This window comes from Onychostoma macrolepis, chromosome 22 (assembly GCF_012432095.1).
Source record: "Onychostoma macrolepis isolate SWU-2019 chromosome 22, ASM1243209v1, whole genome shotgun sequence".
NCBI lineage: Eukaryota > Metazoa > Chordata > Actinopteri > Cypriniformes > Cyprinidae > Onychostoma > Onychostoma macrolepis.
The window spans coordinates 450,750-473,882 of NC_081176.1; the positions used below are offsets into that span (position 1 = coordinate 450,750).

Genomic DNA, 23,133 nt, shown 5'->3' on the forward strand with positions numbered 1-23,133 from the left:
TGTTCGTTTTCTTTTTCTTAGATGCAATGTTGATGTTAACAAAATACTCTTAAATTATCTGATGTTTGCAGGCAAATCCATTTAACGTGGTGTTTGATTTTTAAACAACTTTTCTCCTCACTCCTTTTTTTATTTGGAATAAATATCACACAAACAAACAATAAATAAATACTTTTTTAGACATTGGTTTGGGATGGTCAGCTGTTGAATAATGTTTTTAGAGTATTAATGAGCTATGACTTAAATTTAAGTGCCATATTTCAGCTCTAGAATATTGTATTGTCATGAACTCTGTTTCTGTCAAAATACTTTCTCTGCTCAGAAATCAGGGCACTTGGTGTCAGTAAGGTCTCCAAATATTTGTTTTTAGATAAATTTGATTTAATTATTGAAAAGTGCAGTAGCCAATCAGTTAGATCTATCTTTGGTAATATTTCTTCTCCTCCTTCAAATGTTTTATGGGTAAATATGTTTCCCTCATTTGTGTGGAACATTTTTGGAAAGTTCTTAGTCATTACTGTATAACAAATCAAAGTAGAGTCATTTAAGCACCATAACTCTTATAATATCATGTTAGGGTCAAATTTTTATACTCTGCTTCACAATGGTAAATAGGTTATTTCATGTTGGCGTGCTCCAGTGTACTCTCCTCTTGAAGATACGCATTGAATATCTGTCCATGTGAGAACAGATAAAGGCAGGTCTCTCCCATCTCTCACACTTTTACTGTGTCTAATGGATTGAGATTCAAGTCTTCAATGTAAAGCATGTACAAAAATTTGGTTCATCACCTTTTTTCAATATACAGTCTTTTACCCATCATATTACATCTCAGTATTTAAACACTTTTAATTATTTAATAATTTATACTTCTCATTTTTCAATTTTCTGTTGCTTCATTACAATTGAACTGTCATTGCTTAATACAATATTTGTATACATTTCCTATAATTAAAATCACACATCTTCTTACATATCTTGTCTATTTTTTATCCATCAGTTTTTCTTCTGTACCAGACACCAGATCCAGATTTCAGTTATGTATTTATAATACATAACTAGGCATGATGCAAGGCTAATAATTTCCCCAAACTTTGTTTTTAGAAATATCTAAACTGTAAAAAGGACCGATTTTGGACCTTTTTACAACCTTTGTCAAGTTCAGATGTGTAAACCTCAAGACATAATTTAATGCCTTTGACGATGTTACACAATGGGTGTGTGATTATTTTATATGCAGGTTAATGTATACACTTAAATTATGCAGCACATCTTATAAACATCCAGAAGATGACACAGTTAGATGTCCAGGGACGTGCAGAAAAGACATGCAGTTCACAGCCAGAAGACATCAAAGACGTTGGTTCAATTTTCATTTTGGATATATTTTTCAACGGTCATTAAACGTCCAAATGTTTGCAATATGGTCATTTCAGTGTGGGTTCAAATTCTCTGTGGAAAAAAACAAAGGTAGTCCTCTTCACTAACAAAAGGAAAGGAGTTGACACCAAAATCATAATCTAGAACAGGTGTCTAAAATAAGATTTCTAGGTGTGTGGTTAGACAGTAGACTTACATGGAAAGAACACATTAAAGGGATGGACGATAAATGCAAGAAAGTGTTGAATATAATTAGATGTGTGGCATCAAACACAATTTACATAATGTTAATCAGATCTATACTGGACTATGGCTGTGCAGTATATGGCTCTGCAGCAAAGACACATCTTGGAATATTAGAAACAATTCAAGCACAGGCATTAAGGATATGTATAGGTCATCTCCCGTTTCAGCGTTACAAGTAGAATTGGGTGAGATGCCTCTCAATTTAAGAAGACACCAGTTAACTGCGGTATACTGGGCAAACTTAATGGCTCAGGATAACTCACATCCCACAATACATGTTCCAGAGAAATGTTGGGAGTATGGATAACGGGAATGTAACAGATTTGGATGGATAACTGAAGGTTTAGTAGAATAATTAGGTATTAATGGATCAAGTATTGTTCCTAGAATGACCTTATCAGCAGTTGTGGATTCTGCCTCAACCTACAGTTGATCTAAAAATGCTAGAAACAGGCAGAAAAAAGGAATGAGTGAATTTCGAGGAAATCCGGGTAAGGGAATATTTGTGGATAGAGTATGGACATTTAATACAAGTGTACTCAGATGCATTGAAAAATCCAGATAATGATCAAGTAGGTATAGCATGTCATTCCTAAATTACTCATTTCCAGAAAAGTAAGGATTTCAAATAAGTTACCAGTATTTTCAGGAGAGTTAATTTCATTAATCATGGCTTTAAGGTGGATAAGTGAAGCAGCTTTAAAGGAGGTTTTAGTATGCTCAGATTCTAGTTATGCTCTCTTGAGTATTGAAGAAAAATATGCAGTCACCAGACAGGATTTAATAGTTGAAATTTTGCAGTTATAGATGTTAGAGCGAAAAGGGTGAGTAATATTCATGTGGGTTCCAGCCCATGTGGAAGTGAAAGGTAATGAAGCAGACTGGCGAAACAAGCTGTGATGGACACCAGTATAGAAATGACCGTATCATATAGCAGATATGAAATTAAAGCAATAATAATAATAAAAAATAATGCAAAGATGGCAACATCAGTGGGAAATGGAAAACAAAGGAAGACATATGTATTCAATACAGCCACAAGTGGGAATATAAGAGAGGAAAACATACTATCCAGACTTAGAATAGGCCACACTGGACTTAATAAATCAAAGAAGTTAATGTCTAAGCATCCAACAGGTCTCTGTGATTGGTGTGGAGGAAGTGAAACGCTTGAACGTGTCATGATGCATCATGGGAGGTTTATGGAGGATAGAGAACAGTTATTAGAAGAGTTTAGGAAGAAAGGAGAGTATGATATTATTATTATTATTAAATACTTATTAAAGGGAGGCACAATAGCTGATGTCTGTTGTTTGCTTAAGTCTGTTTGTAACCCACGTGTTGGATTTATAGCAATGAAAAGGAGGAAAAATATCTATTGGGTCTGAGCTCACCAAATAAAAAAAACTATTTTTATTACAGTATTTGGAGTCTCGGGTTCGGGGGCTCACACTGAACACAAAATTTCAAATAAATTGTGTTAATGAAAAGTGTCTGCACTTGTATGCAATTCAGATCTCAATTTAGTCACTAACTGCTTGAATAAGACAAACACAGAAATCAGTTTTAGAGTATACTTTTTGTATTCAGTATATCTTCTTTTCTTCTCTTTTTACTACTTTGCAGTATACTTGTAAACCTTTTCACACATTCAAACAATAAATCAACTAATGAATTTAGTTGATTAAATTCAGCCCTTGAACAGTAAAGCTGACGATCAACAATTACAATGGAAGAGAAATTTTTTTTTAAAAAGGAAATAGTCCAAAAAAAAATAGATGAATACCAAAGTCTTGAAAGAAGTAGGAATGTGTTTGGCTCAGTTCAGTCAATATGAGTGTATAGGTGCCTACAGAGTCCTCGTAGAAACGAACGATGAAGAAACGTTTCCGCCTTTACGAACGAGCCCTCTGATTGCGCAATCCGTCCGTAGTGAAATCCAACTCGTTTTCCCCCTCCTGGCGTGAATCCAAAACGACCACGATGCGATGAAACAGTCTGATATCTTCGAGCACAAACGGCATCCTCCGATCACTAATGCAATGAAACAGTTCAGGCATATATTTAAAGAAGAATTGGTGAGGATGGTAAAGATTAAGCGACAGCCGAAACGCGGCTCGCATCTCTCTCACCACGAGCTGGCGCGCAAGTGACGAAATTCTATTTTGCAACAAAATTAAACAAATACATTTATAAATGTATAATTTACATGCCTGAACATAATATGCATTAAGCAAGAGAAAAAAAATACATTGTGAATAAGAAAAAAAAATGTTTCTCAATTATCACAATTAATCCATCAACTCAATTATTTGAGTGGGTTACATCTTCACACCAATAAAATGAGCTTAATGTGGCAATTTACGGATCTGAAGTCATCAGCATAATAAATGAGGTGAAAACAGGATCTATTGACATGAAATTAAGAGGATTTTCAGCAGCTGATAATATTGATGAGCTTCAGACTATAAACACTCATTAAACAAACCATTCAGGATCAGCAGCAGATCAGCTCACTTTTTATACAAGTATGTGGATAGTGATTATTTCCATACGAATATTTGTTGAAAGACTATAAAACTGCTCTATTAAAGCATAATATGATCGTCTCATAAAATGATACAGAACATTTCAGATACTGGAACACCTAAAAGACTCTCTACCATCCACATTGGACTCACACCAGTTTGCCTACCGTAGCAATAGGAGCACAGAGGGTGCAGTTTCCATGGCACTGCACTCTGTGCTCACTCACCTGGACAATAAGAACACTTATGCACGTATGCTGTTTGTTGACTTCAGCTCAGCATTCAACACTGTCATCCCAACCAAGTTAATAGCCAAACTTGGAGACCTGGGCATCAATACCTCAATGTGTAACTGGATTTTGGACTTCCTGACCAACAGACCCCAGAATGTTCGATCAGGATTCACCTGCTCCACATCCATCACACTTAACACTGGTGTACCACAGGGCTGTGTGCTAAGCCCATTTCCCTACTCCCTCTTCACCTCCGACTGCAAGCCTGTGTATGGATCTAATTCCATCGTCAAGTTTGCAGACGACACCACGGTGATTGGCCTCATCAGTAACAACGATGAGACTGCCTATAGGGAGGAGATCCAGCACCTGGCCACATGGTGCACTGAAAATAACCTGCTCCTCAACACCACCAAAACGAAGGAGCTCATCGTGGACTTCAGGAAGGAGTCAAGAGACACACACGACACCATCCACATCAATGGAATGGCTGTTGAGCGTGTTTCCAGTTTCAAGTTCCTGGGGATCCACATCTCGGCGGACATGTTGTGGAAAACCAACACCTCCAGCCTGGTCAAGAAGGCTCACCAGCGCCTCTTCTTTCTGAGGACACTGAGGAAGAATCAGCTCTCCTCGGCTATCCTGGTGAACTTCTATCGCTGCGCAATAGAAAGCATCCTGACCAACTGTGTCACAGTATGGTATGGGAGCTGCTCTGTTGCGGAGCGCAAGGCACTGCAGCGGGTGGTGAAAACTGCCCAGCGCATCACAGGGACTCCACTACCTGCCATCGAACACATCCAGAAGAAACGCTGTCTGCATCGTGCTCGCAGCATCCTTAAGGACTCCTCTCACCCAGCCCACAGACTGTTTTCTCTCCTGCCCTTCGGCAGGCGTTTCTGGTGCCTCCGGACCAGGACCAGCAGATTAAAGAACAGTTTCTTCCCCAGAGCTGTCTCTTTACTGAACTCTAACCCCCGTTGATCCACTTCCTCATATATTATTAACTCTTCTCTCCTACCTCACATCTGCCTTATTTGCACTACTGAATGTCAATTTTTATTACAGTAACAACTGTTTACTTTTGTATCTTGCACTACCATACCTAAATTGGACTATGCTCATTTGCACTGCCGACTGTTGTTTACATTATCAATGTTTACATTAACATTTTGCACCGTATGTCTAATTGTAATATGCAATCACTTCCACTGCACTTTTACACCTTGTTTATAGTAATAGTCATCTGTATATATATTATATTGATAGTACATATCACCTGTAAATTCTGTTTATAGTAATAGCCATCTGTATATTTATTCACTATACATATTCACCTGTAAATTCTGTTTATATTAATAACCATCTTTCTATATATATTTATACATATATTCAGTACATATACTTGTCCTGCACTTATTCAACCATTGTACATACTGCACTTGCTGCTATTGCACTTCTGGTTAGACCTAAACTGCATTTCGTTGCCCTGTACCTGTACTTGTGTAATGACAATAAAGTTGAATCTAATCTAATCTAATCTAATCTAAAGAACATATCAGTAATATAAAGACTGACACTAATGATAATGATATCACTGAAATTTGTTGCATATTGTTTTAGTTTGATTCATAGCATGAACTAGTAACTGGATCACAAACACATCTTTTTGTTATGTCCAGAAACTGACAAATTATAAAACCTTTAAAAATAAAGAGCATTACCAGCAACATAATCACTCAAACATCAAGATAATCATACGAACGAACATACAAAACAAAATTGCTCAGATCTTAACATTTTCCCTCACATGCTCGTCGCCTGCTGTGATAAATGTTTTAGTCAGCAAACACAGAAACAAAACAATTCAGAAATTACCTATTAAAATGTTGCTTAAATAAACAGTCAAGTATGTTTTACAATCATGTTGTGTACAGCCGAACGAGCAACCTTTCAAACTTCACTGCATCGTAAGCCCAGGTATGTGTCGCCACATTCTCGGGTTATGAAGGATAAAGAAGGGAAAAGTTAATCTTCCGAAATGAGCAATATCTTCTCAGGTAAAAGTTATTAGAACCGTGTCTAGGGACAAGCGGGCCATCACACTGCTCTGTCCTTATCAACCTGTTTGTATCCTATTATTTGATTCGCTGTTGTCGCTTATCTTCACGAGGATTGTCTTCGGAAAAGATTATTTTATTCACTTACGTCAGAAACAGCGAATCCTTTTTAAAACTGGCCGTTGTTCCCACTACATTGCATTGTTACATTTCAGAAAATGTTTTACCCGCCAACTGGCGACTGACACTGTTACATATACTCGCCAACGACGATTTTTACTCGCATTTGGCGCTTGGCGAGTGTTAATTTTAGGCTCTGTTTCTACGAATAAATCATTATTTTTGCATAGGTGGTTTGAAAGGAATATATACTGTGTTTTGTTATAGATATGTTCTATGAGAGTGGAAACATTCTGTCTTATGAAGACTTTATGCATGTTTACAACTTTTCCATCCCCTTTAAAGTGCCCCTATTATGCCATTTTTAAGGTTGCTAATATTGTTTTATGAGTCTCCTAAAACAGGTTTACGTGCATCCAAGGTCAAAAAAACAGTTTAGTTTTCTCAAAAAATAGCTTTAATTTTACCTAATTTCTAAATGATTCCTAAACGACTCGTGCAAAGCAGTTCGAAGAATCAGTCTCTCTAAACCCCGCCTTTCCGTGAGCACTCGCTGCTGTGATTGGTCAAATGGCACAGTCCTTTGTGATTGGTCTACTGCGTACAGCGTGAATGACAGCCATGGGCGGTCATTATGCAAATGTGTTACTTCGTGACGTACAGCCGTAACAGAATAAGATTTGAATTCCTGACGACTCGTTTAGGCGATTGCGAGTCGAATCTTTTTTTTGATAGACAATAACTTTATATATCGTGCACTTTCGGCTTCACAACTTTGCAGAAAGTTTATGTTCACATACTGCTATATGACACACTGCATGAAAGGAAATATTCGAAAAGGCATAATAGGGGCACTTTAAATAATTTCAACAAGTGGTTAAAGCTATTCCAAATGGGTTGATACAACTAATAAATAATCACCTCTATTTTGGGAGCAATTAAAGGATATTTCCAGAATTAAAAGTTGATGGTATTGAAATATTTTCTTCATCTTGTAATAATAAAAATATTAGACACATTTTGCAATCAAAACATAAAATCTCCCCTTAACCCTCTACCGCATGGTGTTGCCATATGGCAACATACACTTTGTGTTCATTTCCTTGCCACTGTGTCTTTAAGAGAACATTCTCGTTTTTTTTGTTGGAAAGAGAAGACCTTTGTTTAGCCAATGATGTGCTTTGGTTAAGTCACGTGACATGCAGTTTTTTTCTGTGGAGCGATTTCGTATAGACTGCCGTCTCTTGTCAGTAGTTGCTGAAAGCAAACTAGGGGTGTTTCTCAAACGGAAGGCTGCATCCTACAAAGGTTGCATATCTCGGCTGCCACGTCATCAAACGTCGCTGAAGGCCATCTCAATCAGAAGGATCCTCGGAAGACAGCCTTCGTTTCGCGTCCTTCTTTCAGCTGAATTTGAAGGATGCATGGGATGTATCCTCCGCGACCTTCATTCACCCACAATCCTTTGTACCCATTCCATTTCATGAAAATAAACTGACGAAAAACGAGTCAGTACTGAGCTTGTCTGAATTTATTATGAAATCTAAGACAAAAATAATGTTTTCGGACATGAAAGGATAGATGTTATCTTTTGTTTTGGTGTAAATTACTTACTAAACGCTAAACTGCCAATAATTTATGCCACAGGGAGATCATAGATGGCGGTTTTTCATTGTGTTGCATTAATAGAAAGCCAAATAATATAAAGATTTGTAATACAAAGGTTTTTTTCCAAAACTAAGTTTTATTAGTGTTTTTGTGCCGTGACGGTAAGGGCGGGAACATATGTGACGTAGCCACGCGCACTTACTAGAGCGTCTCATTCTAGAGTTTATATGCTGATGAGGAGTCTAGCCTACAAGACTCTGAAGGACTGAACTAGGAAGGACACAGCCTTGGTAGGATCCAGCCTTCCGTTTGAGAAACACCCTAGAACGTCAGTAAAAAACAAGGACCAGCCCGTGTCACATGCACAAAAAAATCATAAAGATCACCTCAGATAAGTTATAATGACATATTCACTACTCAAAGTTTTTATGAAATTAGTTTTTGGTAAATCAATCAAATGTATATGTTGCCAAGCGGCAACACTGTGCAATAGTGGAATGATATTATTGCAATAGTTTAGCTAGCTAGCAAGGTCAGCTGCAATCTGTTAAGCTGTAACAATAACATCATTAATGCTAGTGATATAATGTTGATTAGTTGTATGGTAATGGCATGTGTATAATGGATAAAATCAAATTTAAATGGCAATTTTATTTTGATTAGATATGAATACAGGTAATATTACATCAGTGAGCCACTGGCCTACCGTGGTGTCTCAAAAAGGTAGATGCATGTATCCTGGCTGTAAGGATGTTGTTAGGATGAAATGCACCAAATGTGAGGTATACCTGTGTCTCACCTCTGAAAAAAAAAACTGCTTTGAGAAGTTTCATACATAAAGTTACCAGGATTATTGGAGGAGGAGGGGGTGCTCAGCCTCAAGTTCATAGTCTTCCTCTCATAAGATTGCGTAATGTTGAATTTTCATGAACTGCAGTGTTTTTGGTTTTATGTCAGTGTTTTATGATACATGATATACAGTATTAGATTTGTTTTAACTGTATAAATTTGAAATTTAAATAATATTCATGAAAAATGTATTGAAATTCAAAGAATATAAAGCATTCAGCTAAAAAGAATGGAATAAATAAAAGCAGAAGTTGTTGGAAAGTATGTATAAGGTTATAAGTACCGTGTTAAAGCTTATTAGAACACCAGTTGAATCACCACAAACATTTCTGCGGAAAAATATTAACTATAAGTAAACTTACACTTATTCTAAGTTAGATCCACTGTTGTATGTTGTTGCCGTATGGCAACAAATCATAAAGTACCTTAAAATAATATTTTTTTCCCATTTTTTTTTTACAGCACTTCAAGTTAAGCCATTCCAAGAAAAGACAAAGAGTCAAATATTTTTTTTTATAGGTCTATCATAATGCGTGCGGAAAATTCTTTTGGAATGCAACAATTTCTGAGATTAATTAGAAAACAATCAGGTCAAATCCTTACGAATTTTGTATTTTGAATAAAGTTAAAGAGGCGCATTTCAAAATACATCACAAAATTTACCCATGTAAAGTAGCTCTTTCTAAATTCATGGACATTGACAATACTTGCAGTTTCTGTAACACGCACGAGGAAGACTTGTGTCATTTGTTTTATAATTGTGATTTGTCTCTTAGATTTTGGTCTGATGTTAGTGCCTGTCTACTTCTGCAAATAAATGTTAATTATGTGCTATCTTTAAAAGATGCTATTTGTACTTTTTCACACAAAATTAAAATGATTGTCATTAAATTTTAAATTTTGCAAGGTAAATATTACATTCACACACAAAAATTTGTGAAATGCATACCAAAGTGTAATCTATTTTTATCAGAAATGGAAGCTTTGAAAAAGTCTCTAATGCAAATTAATAACAAAACAATGACATATTGTTAGATTTCATGGAGATTTTTTTTCTGTATAGCTCCCCCGCTGCAGTCTTTGAATATGTCCTAAGGATAAAGGAAGAAAATTTGTACTCTTGTTTAGTTGATTCTGTGTTTTTTTTTAATGTTTATTTATTATTTAGTTTTTCCTATGTGGTTATTTGTTTATTTTATTTATTTAATTTCTCCTCTTAAACACTGTTCTACAGTTTAGGATTGCTATTATATTTTGTGTATCTGGATTTACTTGTTAATATATTTTTGTAATGTTCCATCATTCTTCTTTATTAAGAATAAATAAATAAAAATAAAGTTCCAAATATAGCTGTGAAAAACCTCAAATTAAATAAATCACCCGGTCCTGATGGGCTAACTTCTAACTTTTATAGATTTTTTTTGGATGATTTAAAATAATTAAACTCGAAAAAAAAAAAAAAAAAACTCTAGATATATAGATAATCTACGTCCGATAACCTTGGTAAATACTGATTATAAATTTTTTGCACACATTTTTGCCAACAGACTTAAAGTCTAACACAGACTAATGATAAAATAAATGCTGTTAGGACATTTGTGTCTTGTAGATATCATAATAGTAACTGCATAGTTTAAGTCTGACGATAAGAATGAAATGAACTTTAACTGACAGTTTACAGGAAATCTGCATAATATGAGGTGAAAACAGGAGCTATTAACAAATATAGCCTAGAGGATTTTCAGCAGCTCTATTATTATTGATGAGCCTCAGACTGTTAACACTCATTAAACAAGCCATTCAGGATCAGCAGCAGATCATCTCACTTTATTCTGAGTCTGAGTGCTTTCCATTAGCAATACAGAGCTCTATTGAAGAAAACACACACTTCTCACACTGACATGACTGACACACTTATCTTTACAGTTTGTTAGCAATCCTTTTCAATTATAGGCTATTTAAAAACGTAAAGTAACTAAAACTATTTTTTATTTGACAAACATAAATGTCAAAAAAGAAAGAATGATAAATAACATTAAAATTGCATCAGCATGTCTAATTAATTTCCCTCACAGATTCATCCTTTAGTTTTTGGCTCCAAACATTGAAACAATCATACACACGAATGCTTAGTGAAGAAGAACATTTTGAACCTGTAAACATCTTCTACAAATATGAATTTAAGAACATTTTGAACATAAAACAAAACTTGTAATGAAGCATAACAATATAATGTATATCATAAAGAAAAATTGTACACAATAATACAACTTTAGATATTGTTCTTAGGGGAGGAACTCCATCTTTGAGTTGATCTGAATCTCTCAGATGAAACTGTTGGTCTTGAAGATAAACTTGATTCACTGTGACTAATTTAGATGATGTTTCTTATGACAGATTAATATGGAAGAGATGCGGTGTAGCACTTGAAAGCAGTGGACCTGAAGATAAACTACTTAATGTGATTGTTTATTTTATGACTGCGTAGAGAAGAAGAATGAGTGAAACTCTTCCCGCATGCAGTGCAGTGATACGGTTTCTCTCCAGTGTGAATCCTCTCATGTGCTTTCAGGGATCCTGAATCATTGAATCTCTTGTCGCAGTGTGAACACTTGTAAGGTTTCTCTCCAGTGTGGATCCTCTGGTGCTGTTTCAAATGTGAAGCTGTAATAAAAGTCTTCTCACACTCAAAGCACATATAATCTCTCACACCAGTGTGTATCTTCTGATGAACTTTTAAACTCTGCAGCTGTGAAAAACTCTTTCCACAGAAAGAACATGAATGTGGTTTCTCCTTCGAATGAACTTTCAGATGATCCTTCAGGCATGAAGCCCACAAAAATGTTTTTCCACATTGATCACATGGGTGCACTTTCTCTCCAGTGTGGATGCTCATGTGCTCCTTAAGCTTTGATGATTGTGTGAATCTCTTCTCACACTGATCACATGTGAATGGTTTCTCTCCAGTGTGGATCCTCATGTGAATCGTGAGATTCTGTTTGCATGTAAAACTCTTTCCACACTGAGTGCAGGTGAAACTTTTCTTGTCTCTTCTTTTCAGTAAAGAAATACTTTGTCTGTGAGCGAGTTTTTTTCTCCAGTTTTGACATGATGTTTCTCCTCCATTAGACCTGAAATTAAAGTTAAAAAGGTTACAATATAAATAAATCATTAAAAAAAATAATAATAAATTTGAGAAATGTGAAGTGAAAGCAGACAACGACTACACAAAATTATGATAATTTTGACACATTTTTACAAATACAGACACTAATGCGATGTTTCTGTAGTGATAACTATTCAATGTTTGATCAACTCCACAATTTTTCTATTATAAACTAATTAACTGGCAAATATTTTTCACTCAACACAATTTCCATTCGTTTTCTTCCTTTTTAAAATTAAAGCATTTTTTTATGGCAACACCCAGGAAGTGACATCATTTGAACGTTTGAGTTTCAGTCCCTATTTTGTACCCTGAGATAGAAAGTCTCCCCTATATTATTTATTTGACCTTTTTTTTTTTTTTTTACAACTCCTAGAGTTTAGGACACTAGATCAGAGACACTAAATCTGATGAACTGCTGATAACTTTAGTTTTAGTTTTTCCAGCCTCATCGATGAAGGATCAAGAATAAACACCAACCTGTTTGTTCTTCAGTGTGTTTCATTCTGCAGGGTTCTGGATCTCTCATGTTCTCTCTGTCCTTCAATAAACTCTGTCTCTGCAGATTTCACTTCTTCCTGATGCTCTGATGCTCGTCTTCACTTGTAGACTGATGGGAATATTCCAGCATTTATTGCTGAACTGCAGTGGGAGGAGCTTCACTAAAGGTGTGATTGTTGTGGGAGGAGCTTCACTGAAGGTGTGAATGTTGTGGGAGGAGCTTCACTGGAGGAGGAGCAGATCTGCCAAAGTTTGTGAGTTTGTTTTTCTACTAATTCACATATTAAGCATTTATGTTTTTCTGGTATTTATAGTAAAGTATCTGAATTTTTATACAAATTTACACATGCATTTCTGTTTTGTCTACAAGATTTTCACATTTAATATTTACAAATATTAAAATGTTAAGAAAAAATAAAGAATAAATAGAAGTACAGTTATGTTACCAATAAAAATCAGTGTTTCCATAATTACTTCCATTTGAGTTTGATTTGTTGTTCATTGGTTTTTAGTTTTGTGTTGGTTTATATTAAACAAAGTCTAATACAGACTAATGATGAAATAAATGCTGTTACGACATTTGTGTCTTGAAGATATCACAATAGTAACTGCATAGTTTAAGACTGATGATAAGAATGAAATTAACTTTAACTGACAGTTTACATGAGATCTGCATAATGGATGACGTGAAAACAGGAGCTATTAACAAATATAGCCTAGAGGATTTTCAGCAGCTCTATTATTATTGATGAGCCTCAGACTGTTAACACTCATTAAACAAGCCATTCAGGATCAGCAGCAGATCATCTCACTTCATTCTAAGTATAATATTCTGAGTCCTTTCCATTAGAAATACAGAGCTCTATTGAAAAAAACAAACATACTTCTCACACTGACACGACTGACAACACTCATCTTTACAGTTTCTGTTTACAATCCTTTTCAAATATAGGCTATAATTTAAAAACGTTAAGTAACTAAAACTATGTTTTATTTGACAAACATAAATGTCAAAAAAGAAAGAACGATAAATAGCATTAAAATCGCATCAGCATGTAATTAATTTCCCTCACAGATTCATCCTTTAGTTTTTGACTCCAAACGCTGAAACAATCATACACACGAATGTACAGAAAACAAATATTAGAAGAACATGAAAAAAAAAATCGCCCATGAATTTAAAATAAAAAATAAAAAAATGTTTCTTTTGCCATTTGACCAGGTTTGATGTTAGTTAGACCAAGATAATAATCAGAATGCTCTGTGGCTGAATATAATACATAATAAATAATTAACACAATCAGGGTTAATCAATTTCCTGCTTTGAGATGTCTTTTTTTCGCTCGATACTGAAGTGGTCTTGAGTTAACGTTACGTGACTGCACTTGTGAATTTAAAGATTTCTAATAACTTGACTTTGATTTGAGAACTCTAAATTAAACCTAAACTAAATATCACTTGACTCGATATGACTTTATAAGAATTATAATTAAACTAAAAAAAAAATCATTAAACATCTTTGCGACATGAACTAATAGCCTATACCACTAGTGTAGCCAGAAATTTTTAAGTGGGTGGGCCTACATAAAACTGGGTGGGCCAGGTGTGTATATGAAAACTGCATGTCAAATTGCCAACAAAAAATAGAGCACCAAGGTTCATTACACAGTACTTCTAAAGCAAGCATTAACATTAGTAAATTGTTATATTAATGTTCATTTCAAAATGTACTAATAGGACATTATTAAAATTAAAAGTTGTATCTGTTACCATTTGCCTGAGCTGGTTAACAAAGATGAATAAACATGGTAACAAACATATTGCTAATGTTAACTAAAGGAAGTTTATTAAAAAGCATTACCTCAGTGTGAAACAACAGGGCTTCGCTGATGATTTCATAATCAAATGTCTCTGTCAGTTCACGCACATCGAGGACTGCAGAAATGTGCGCAGCTGCAAATTATGCAGTTTGTTGTGGCGACCAGGATCTAGCACAATGTGTATGTGTTTCTTTCCACAAAGGACGCATCTGTTTAGCGGATCAAACACTGTACCTATGCTAATATGATGTTTCAAACACACTTGGTTCAGAAGTTTCCGATCGATAAATCCAGCACCCTCAGGTGGTCTGTCGGGTTTCATTTGTAGACGGTCCGGATTTATTGCTAAGACTTTTACTTTTTAAAAGTATTGATCTGATTTATGTTTGCTTCACTAGGCTATTTTCAAATTTTACTTCACAAATGCACACATTTTACTATTATATCCGTACGTCGTAAACATAGGTCGTAAACATAACATTGTGGGTGGGACTAACAGAAACGGACAAATCATCATTTTGACAAGCATATGATGCACCTATAGGAAGAGGGAAACGACCTGTAATTGACCATGAAAACAAGCGTTTAATATTGTTAATAAATAAAGTTACAGTGAAATAAGACGTTTAGTATCGTTTAATAAATTACATCCATTTGGAAAATTACAAACTTCTTATTGGGTGGGCCACAGATGAAAGTGGGTGGGCCCGGGCCCACCCAGGCCCACCCGTAGCTACGCGACTGGCCTATACAAAATGCAAGCCACAGTGGCCTCTGGTCAGATCTATGCGGCTGCATGACGCTGTGCAAGCACAGAACAATATAGGGGTAGAGAGAATCTACGAACAAATTTTGGGGTATGCACAATTTGCAACCCGAGCACTTCGTTCACCACATGTACAGTATGGGTATGCACCTGTTTCTTATGGATTATTTGACTAATATAGTATATGTAGCTTGTGTTTTATAAACCTTGTTAATAATCATTAATAGCACGTTTTGTAGTTTCAATAATGTGACCAATGTCAAATTTAACGTTTCCTTTAGAAACTTAGTGCTTTAAACCTTTCACACATATTTAGTTTAGAATGAGTACCCCCAGTCATTGTCTCCAGCGATGTCCCTTGTAGACTCCACTTTGTTAAACACCTGCAAACCTGCGTGTATCATACCGTCATTACCTGGATACTTAACTGTGTTTGCAGTGTGTGCTTTCTGCCATCTTCCCAATGTGTGTACTCCACTTCCCCTGTGAAAGAAAAGGGCATTTATTATTACTCCTTAACCATTTCAATTAATAATCATTGCAATACTTACCTTATTCTCCAACTGCTCAATAAACACCTGTCTTGATTCTGTTTATAGTTCCTGGCAATAATGTGTGAATAAAGGGTGACAGATTTAACATTTTAATGGCTAAACTATTAATTTATCAGTTAATTACAGAGATTAAGTTTTTGTAATCTGCCAATAAAACAATAGCATTTAAACAAATAATAATTTTCTTCTTTTTTATCTCTGTTATCTCAGACAGTGTAACAGGATGAAAAGGCAAAGAGATATTCAGTATTTTTTTGCAAAGAAAAAGCCATGCCAGACAGTGAGGGAGAGTCAGTCTGATGGTTTACACGCAGTGATTTCAGAGCCTGGCTGCTCACACATCTTGGAGACATCTTGGTTCAGGAAGATACGAGTGTAGTTCAGAACAGCCCTGTACACCCTCAACCAGGTTAGTAGAGCAGCTAGAAAGTGGACAGTGGCATGAGGTTGGGTATATTCAGGGCGACACATTTGCTTTTATCAGAGAATCCCTATATTGATATACTGGTACTAATTTCAGTATCGTACAGAAGAAGTGCACTCCTGAATGCTATTCTAAAACTATGAATGCATAAATCCAAATCACACTAAACAAATAGCATGATATGTGGTTAAAAACCATGTATTTTACTAAAATGCCTCTGTATTATAGCTGTCTCTAGGGATGAAACCGATGACAGTGACAGTGATGTGGAAGAGATGGATACTCATCACCCACCTTCAGAAGCGGAGTCTGAGGTTCCACTCACATCTGACACTGCTCCAACTGGACCTGATGGTATGTCTTTTTTATTTTACATGTAAAATCGGCAATACTTACTGGTTGCCTTAAAGACCTGTTGCCAATTGTGTGTCATTATAATGTGGGACCTTTGAAACAGAAAGTGCCTCTGAGAACTGATTCCCATTTTCATATGCTTCTTCCCAGACATTTCTCAATCCAGATCTGAGGGAGCCGTGCAGCCTCATATCAGAGCTTTCCCCAAGACACAAATGGGCAACAGGAAGAGAGCTTTTAAAGATTCCTGGTACAAGGACAACATTTGGTTGGAGTACTCAGTAAGCAAGGACTCTGCTTTTTGTTATCCTTGCAGGCATTTCTCACTTCCAAGTGCACCACAATCTGTTTTCACATCAACAGCTGGATTTTCCAATTGGAAAAAAGCCTTGTGTAAGGAGAGGAGTTTTAAAGCGCACTCTAAATCAGAGCGCCATCAAAATGCAATGTTTGCATGGAAGCAGCACCATCAAGTTGTTAAAACTAAATCTTGCATATTAAATTCAATCAACAAGGAGAGAGAAAAGAAAATCAAAGAAAATCAGTTGTATATCAAAACGATTGCTGATGTTCTTCTACTGACAGCCACACAGAATATTTCTTAGAGAGGTCATAGAGAGTCTGAGGATTCAAACAACAAAGGGAACTTCATTGCCATTTTGGAAGAGATAGCCAAACACGATCCTCTGTGGCCTTGACGGTTAGTTCCATTCCTCGATTCAGATTGGTCAGCAGCTGTGTTTTATTCACGATACAGCACGGCTATGACCGCTTCACCCAACCCAGAGCCATAGAGAGACAGAGTTGCGACAACGGAAGTTCGGAACGCTCGATCTTCATGTGATTCACGTAGAACTCAAATAGTTCCAGGAAGTTCATAGCGGGCAATTGGAATACATTGAGTTAGGGAGATAGAACTGCGATTTTTGGTAATTAGCAGACTATAAAGTAATTTCTTTACACTATTTATATATATAATATATAAATGTATGCGTAGTATACACATGTAGTTGTATCACTGATGTTTTTAAAAGATAAAATCCGCTAATATTTGAGGATTAATGTGGTCAGCGATTCAGTTGTGAGACGACGTCCAGTAGGTGACGTCTTTTACACGTGCATTTATAGTCCATCATGACCCTCTATGAAATCCTTATGAAATATGCAAAAAAAAAATGTGCTTACACCTTGGTTAATACTGCAAAAATTAATTTAAGTGCCCCAAGTAGTTTTTAAGAGGTTGTGAATAGACGTCCACTGACGTCCTTTACACGTCTAGTCAAGCACCCATAAAAATAAACAAAGCAAGGGAATCTTTATAATTTTTTTTTTTTTTTTTTTAAACACACGACCATTTGTATTTACATCTTGTTTAATGACAAATTATATTCACAAAGTGTCCTGTGTGGTTAAGTGATTGTGCCACTGCATTTTAGTCATTACTTGACCCGTTTTCCGTACATTAGAATACTTATATATACATTTATAAATGTATAAAACAGACTGAAAACAAGAAATCAAAACATAATTTCAGTGTAAGCCATGTATGACAGTCATTATTGTCACAAAAACTATAGATATGGATAGGGACATAGTTCAGAGCACTTTTACATGATAGATGAGTGGTTGTGAAATATATATATTTATAAGTGTACAATACTATATATATATATATATATATATATATATATATATATCAGTGGCGGCTGCTGGTCTTTCAAAGAGGGGAAGCTCATTTTCGGCCTACATCATAAAAATTGTCCATTTATTTATACGTAAATTCTGCCCTTTTGTTCCTTTTCAAGAAAATGCTCTGTGACCCTGTCTTACCAACTAGGCGTCTTTTCCAGTGACGCTAGCCTAGCCTGCTGTATGAATGAATGAATGAACAAACAATCTAAAAAAAAAAGATATTAAACTCGACGGAGGAAATGTGGGAATTAGGTTAAACTGAAACAAGGAATGTGGTGTATAATAGGGTTGTCACGATACCATAAAAATGTCTTACGATACTATACCAGCTTAATTTATAATTCAGTTCTACAAAATGAATCAAAATTTAATAAATAAATAGATGTAAGTGAAAACAGACAATATTATTCTCTGAATACTTAATGTGAATGAATGACTGGCTATTGTTATCCATGAAATGATCTAAACAAAACTCACCTTAGCACTGCACAGAAGCTGCATGAAGTGACATTTAGATGTGGCATTTATTCATTTAGACTGTATTTATAATTGCATAAATAATGTTATGAGATTAATGTTTTAAATACTAAATTCTGAATATAGAAATATGTTGGAAAATAATGTAATATGCCTACTTTTAGATGGGAAACTTAAAAACGGCCAGCAGGTGGCAGAAGTTCGTGATTGAATCACTGAGTCATTCAAATGATTCTTTCAAAACGGCTGAATCCTTCAGGAGCGAATCAAATGACTGTTTTTATGAATGGCTCAGTGAATCAGTGATTCTCCCAAATCAACGCGGATTTGGATTTGAACACAAACGAAACAAAAACAGCACTCTTGCTCGTGTCGTATTGCCGAACTGTCAGGAGCATTTTTTGCTCACATATCTTGAAATTTCCGAGTTAGCAGCATGTATATTAAAACATAACATTATAAATGAATAAAAAAATATATATAATGATTGATAAGAACCAAGTGCAAAGCCGCTATGGGACTGAGCTTGAATAGCTTCAGCGTCAGCGACTTTTTATAGAACAAAATCGCTGTCAATCAAACTGAGATGCAGTCCCTCCAATCATCACGCAGAAGCCCGGCGTCCAGGCCAGCCCACTCCTCCATTCACCCCCAGAGATGCTGAGCGTCCGTGGGCGGGACATAATCGCAGCATTTATCCAATGACCGTCTAGTTTAGAAGCTCTGAAAAAAACTGTTCAAAGCAGCCCCATTGAAGTCAATAGACGCTCGGCTTCAACGGGGAACTGCACTGACGCTACGGGAATGAGAAGGAAATCGAGTCAGCCGACCTGCTATATGTAGCTGATTCTGAACGAACTCGTCTTCGAGATGAACGTGTTCTAACGCATTTTTAGTCAATAAAATATTAACACAATAGTACATATTTGACCATAAATTTTTTGACATTATAGGGGAAGCCGAGCTTCCCTTGCAGCCTTAAAGAAATCCCCACTGATATATATATATATATATAGTTTCCTCCTCTCTCTCATGAAATGGGTAAACGCTGGTCCACACTCCAATACAGTAGGTGGCGATATTGCACCTTAACGTTGGCGCTACCCGTCAGAAAACTGAAGAAGAAGAAGAGATGAGAACTTGAGGAGGGTGCTTTGTTGTGTTGCGAAATTTGACAAATTATTAAAAATCTACTGTTGGGTAAGTACATTTTGCATTAAAGGAAGTTTGAGTGGAGGCACAGTCATCAGTGCTAGAAGATTGCAGATGTGGAAAGATAATACAAGATGTGAAAGCATGAGCGTAATGATTCAGTTTAAAGGGAGTGCTCTGCCGATAAAAGTGAAGCTAGGATTTGTAAGCTTCTCAGTACGAGAGTTCATACCTCCACCTTTGAGATGCTTCAAATGCCAACGTATGGGACATACAACAAAATGAATATGGCAAGTGTGAGGAGGGTGCAGAGATTAAATGCTGTAATTGTGGGGGAGGACATGTGCAGGATGTCCTGTACAACAAGAAGCTTGTGAAGTACAAAAAGTAAAAACAGTGCTAAATTTAATATATGCAGAAGCTACCCGTAAGGTAAAAGGTATAGTTGAAACAAAGAGAACTACACTGTAAAAAATTGCTGTAGTTTCTACAGCAAAATTTTACAGAATTTTACTGTTTAAACATTTTACAAGATGTAGCTGTAATTCGCAATGCATTATGGGTCAAATAAGGTTTTACAGTTGTTAACTGTATATTTCCATGTCAACTGTAATTAATTTACAAGAAGCAGGTGTTATCACTGTAGCTCCTGCTTTTTACACTACTTTACTGTAGTGTGGCATTATGGGATTGCGCGCGCATCGTTCAAATCTGAAATCCAGCGGACTGGAGCAGAGCCAGAACGATTGAAGATTAGAGGCTTTATTCATAATTCCTGGTAAATTCACTTAAGAAATATATCATTTTATATTTATTTAAGTTAATGTATAAGTGATATCATGTCACAATAGCCTGCTATCACACATTTAGACAAGCGGCCTTGGTATGTGCAGTAAAATGGAAATTGCTATCATAGCATAGTTAGGCTAAATGCTGCATTTTTCTCATTTTGGCAGTTTAATTTTCTTATTGAGAGCATTTAAAGTAGTGTTTACCCAACTTTTAACGTAATGCCCAGTTTGAACGATTATCATAGTAACGTTAACTACTATCTGTCGAAATAACTGACGAACAGCAAAATATGTGAAATTTCATTTGTTTATATTTGTACAACTGTACCATATTGACGTGACATCTTACTATAATTAGAAACAACATGTAAATGAGAAATTGTGTCTATCCACTGTAGTTGTACTCGACATTAAAGCTTGTCCGGGGCAATTTTTTTGTGAAATACATCTTTACATGCCCGATTAGACAAGTTAGCCTGATTAAAACTCGAGTGAAAAATAAAAACTAGGGAAGCATCGAAACGCAAGACTGATTCTGATTTTGCTAATGTTACATTCAACAAACAAATAACCTTAACAGCGCACACAAACTCACGAAAGAAACATGAGGTAAATGTTCAAACTGTTGAGTTTATTTATAACACATGATATTGTTAAGTAGCATAACAAGTGATCTGTTGCTGATTATCACGATTGCAAATGTTACGTAGTTCAATAAACAATTAGTTAACATTAAGTTACTTACTTTTTAGACACAATATTGACTGTTGTTTTATTTCACCAACGAAAATCGTTCCAAACAAAGATCAAAGCAAAACTCAGCTGTGTTTTTACTGAATGATTCAGCATTCTGAACGAATCGGTTCAATGAATGACTCAATTGACTCACTCATTAAATTATTTGCTGCCACCTAATGGCGGTTTAGTTTCACGTTTAAAAAGTATCATTGCATTTTTCCAACATTTCTTATTTGTAATTTCAAAAATTAATGTAAAACATTAATGTCATAACAGTTGTAATTTTGCATTATAAATTATTTAATTTGATTGGTGGTACAGTTCTACAATGTATTGCTATAATTGAATTTATTAATCAAATGTAAAAGTTTATTTTAAAATATATGCCTTTTTGGGTGTTCATTTTGGTCTCATTTATGTAAATGCATTTTTTTTTTTAAATCACAAGATAATTTTCATTATTTCTTGTAGGTGCAAAGAATAGCAGCTGATGTGGAGAAATGTTTGATGCTTCAAGACTCTCTGAAGCTGATTATATTAGGTAATGTATTAATTTTTATTAATTCTCTTGTAAATCATTTGATAAACTTGTATTTTAGATTACATTTTATATTGAAATACTGTATTGTAAGTTACATTATTGCTTCTATTTATTTATTTCAGGTGCACCCAGTGGCTTTTGACTAGGCCTATTCGAGGGTCACATGGTTGTGAATTCATACCTCAACTTTGCGGCTGGATTTTCAGTCTTATTACAACTTCAGTCTGGCGTCCCGGGAGCAGGCGTCTTTTGCACACTTGAATTAATTTCAAAGGTAACATGTTTTACTTGAGTAATTTCATTTGTGAAAAAGGTTACTTATTTAGTTTAAGTATTGTATAAGTCGTTTTTTAACATTTATTTTATTGAGCTAGTTTCATTCAATACTGAACTTTATTCTAAAGCTTCTGCTTGTTTTTATGTGCAGATGTTTTGTTGGAATCACAACACTCACTGGATACAAGACGGATACACAGAGGCAAAACAAGTGGAAAGATCTCAGAGAAGAGGGACAGCCCTCATGTGTGTGCTCATCTCAGAAAGTTGATGGACTTTCAGTATGTATTTATTAAATTGTCTTTTGCAGGAATATTCTAAATTTAATATAACATAAGCTCAAACAACAGAATTTGTGGTATAATGTTGCTTCCAGCATTTTATTTTAATCCTTTAACCAAAATTATACAAATTCTGTTGATTGGCTTTTTTCAGAATTTTTTGTGATATAACAGTTATTTGTAGTTATTTTGTGATGCTATGTTATTTTTATGATAAGATTTTAACTGTTGAAAGACTGACATTTTTATTTTTACCAGTAAAAGCCTTGCAATGTCTTTCTGCCAGTTTTAATAAATATTTATTTGCAACATCTTTGACTTGGTTTTTATTCATTTGTAAATGTATTAAGATAGTTCTCATGATAATTCATTTAAATCAGTATTTTACTGTTTACTGTTAAAATTATTCTTTGCAGCATTTTCATTGTTAAATTATTACAACATCATCTTGGATTTAGGGATATTTACAGGATTTTATTGGCAACTTTTGTTGCCAGGTAAATACTGTACTTTAGTGAGATTACAAAATATTGCTGTAAAATATATTTACAGGATTTTATTGGCAACTTTTGTTGC

General features: G+C 35.3%; 1 protein-coding gene across 3 annotated transcripts in view; it reads left to right on the forward strand.

Annotated features, from left to right (window-relative positions):
• The window catches only part of LOC131531233 (NACHT, LRR and PYD domains-containing protein 12-like), a 60,086-nt gene extending 37,229 nt beyond the window's left edge, over positions 1–22,857 (forward strand). Inside the window, exons 10-17 of one of the 3 annotated variants that reach the window (XR_009268610.1) lie at positions 12,756–12,858; positions 12,891–12,945; positions 16,042–16,240; positions 16,484–16,609; positions 16,760–16,890; positions 21,931–22,000; positions 22,123–22,274; positions 22,428–22,857. The gene's annotated coding sequence lies outside the window, so the exon portion shown is untranslated. Of the gene's footprint in view, positions 1–12,755; positions 12,946–16,041; positions 16,241–16,483; positions 16,610–16,759; positions 16,891–21,930; positions 22,001–22,122; positions 22,275–22,427 lie in introns of all 3 variants that reach the window. The other 2 variants (XR_009268609.1, XR_009268611.1) reach the window with 2 other exon arrangements.
• Positions 22,858–23,133: the final 276 nt, after the last annotated feature.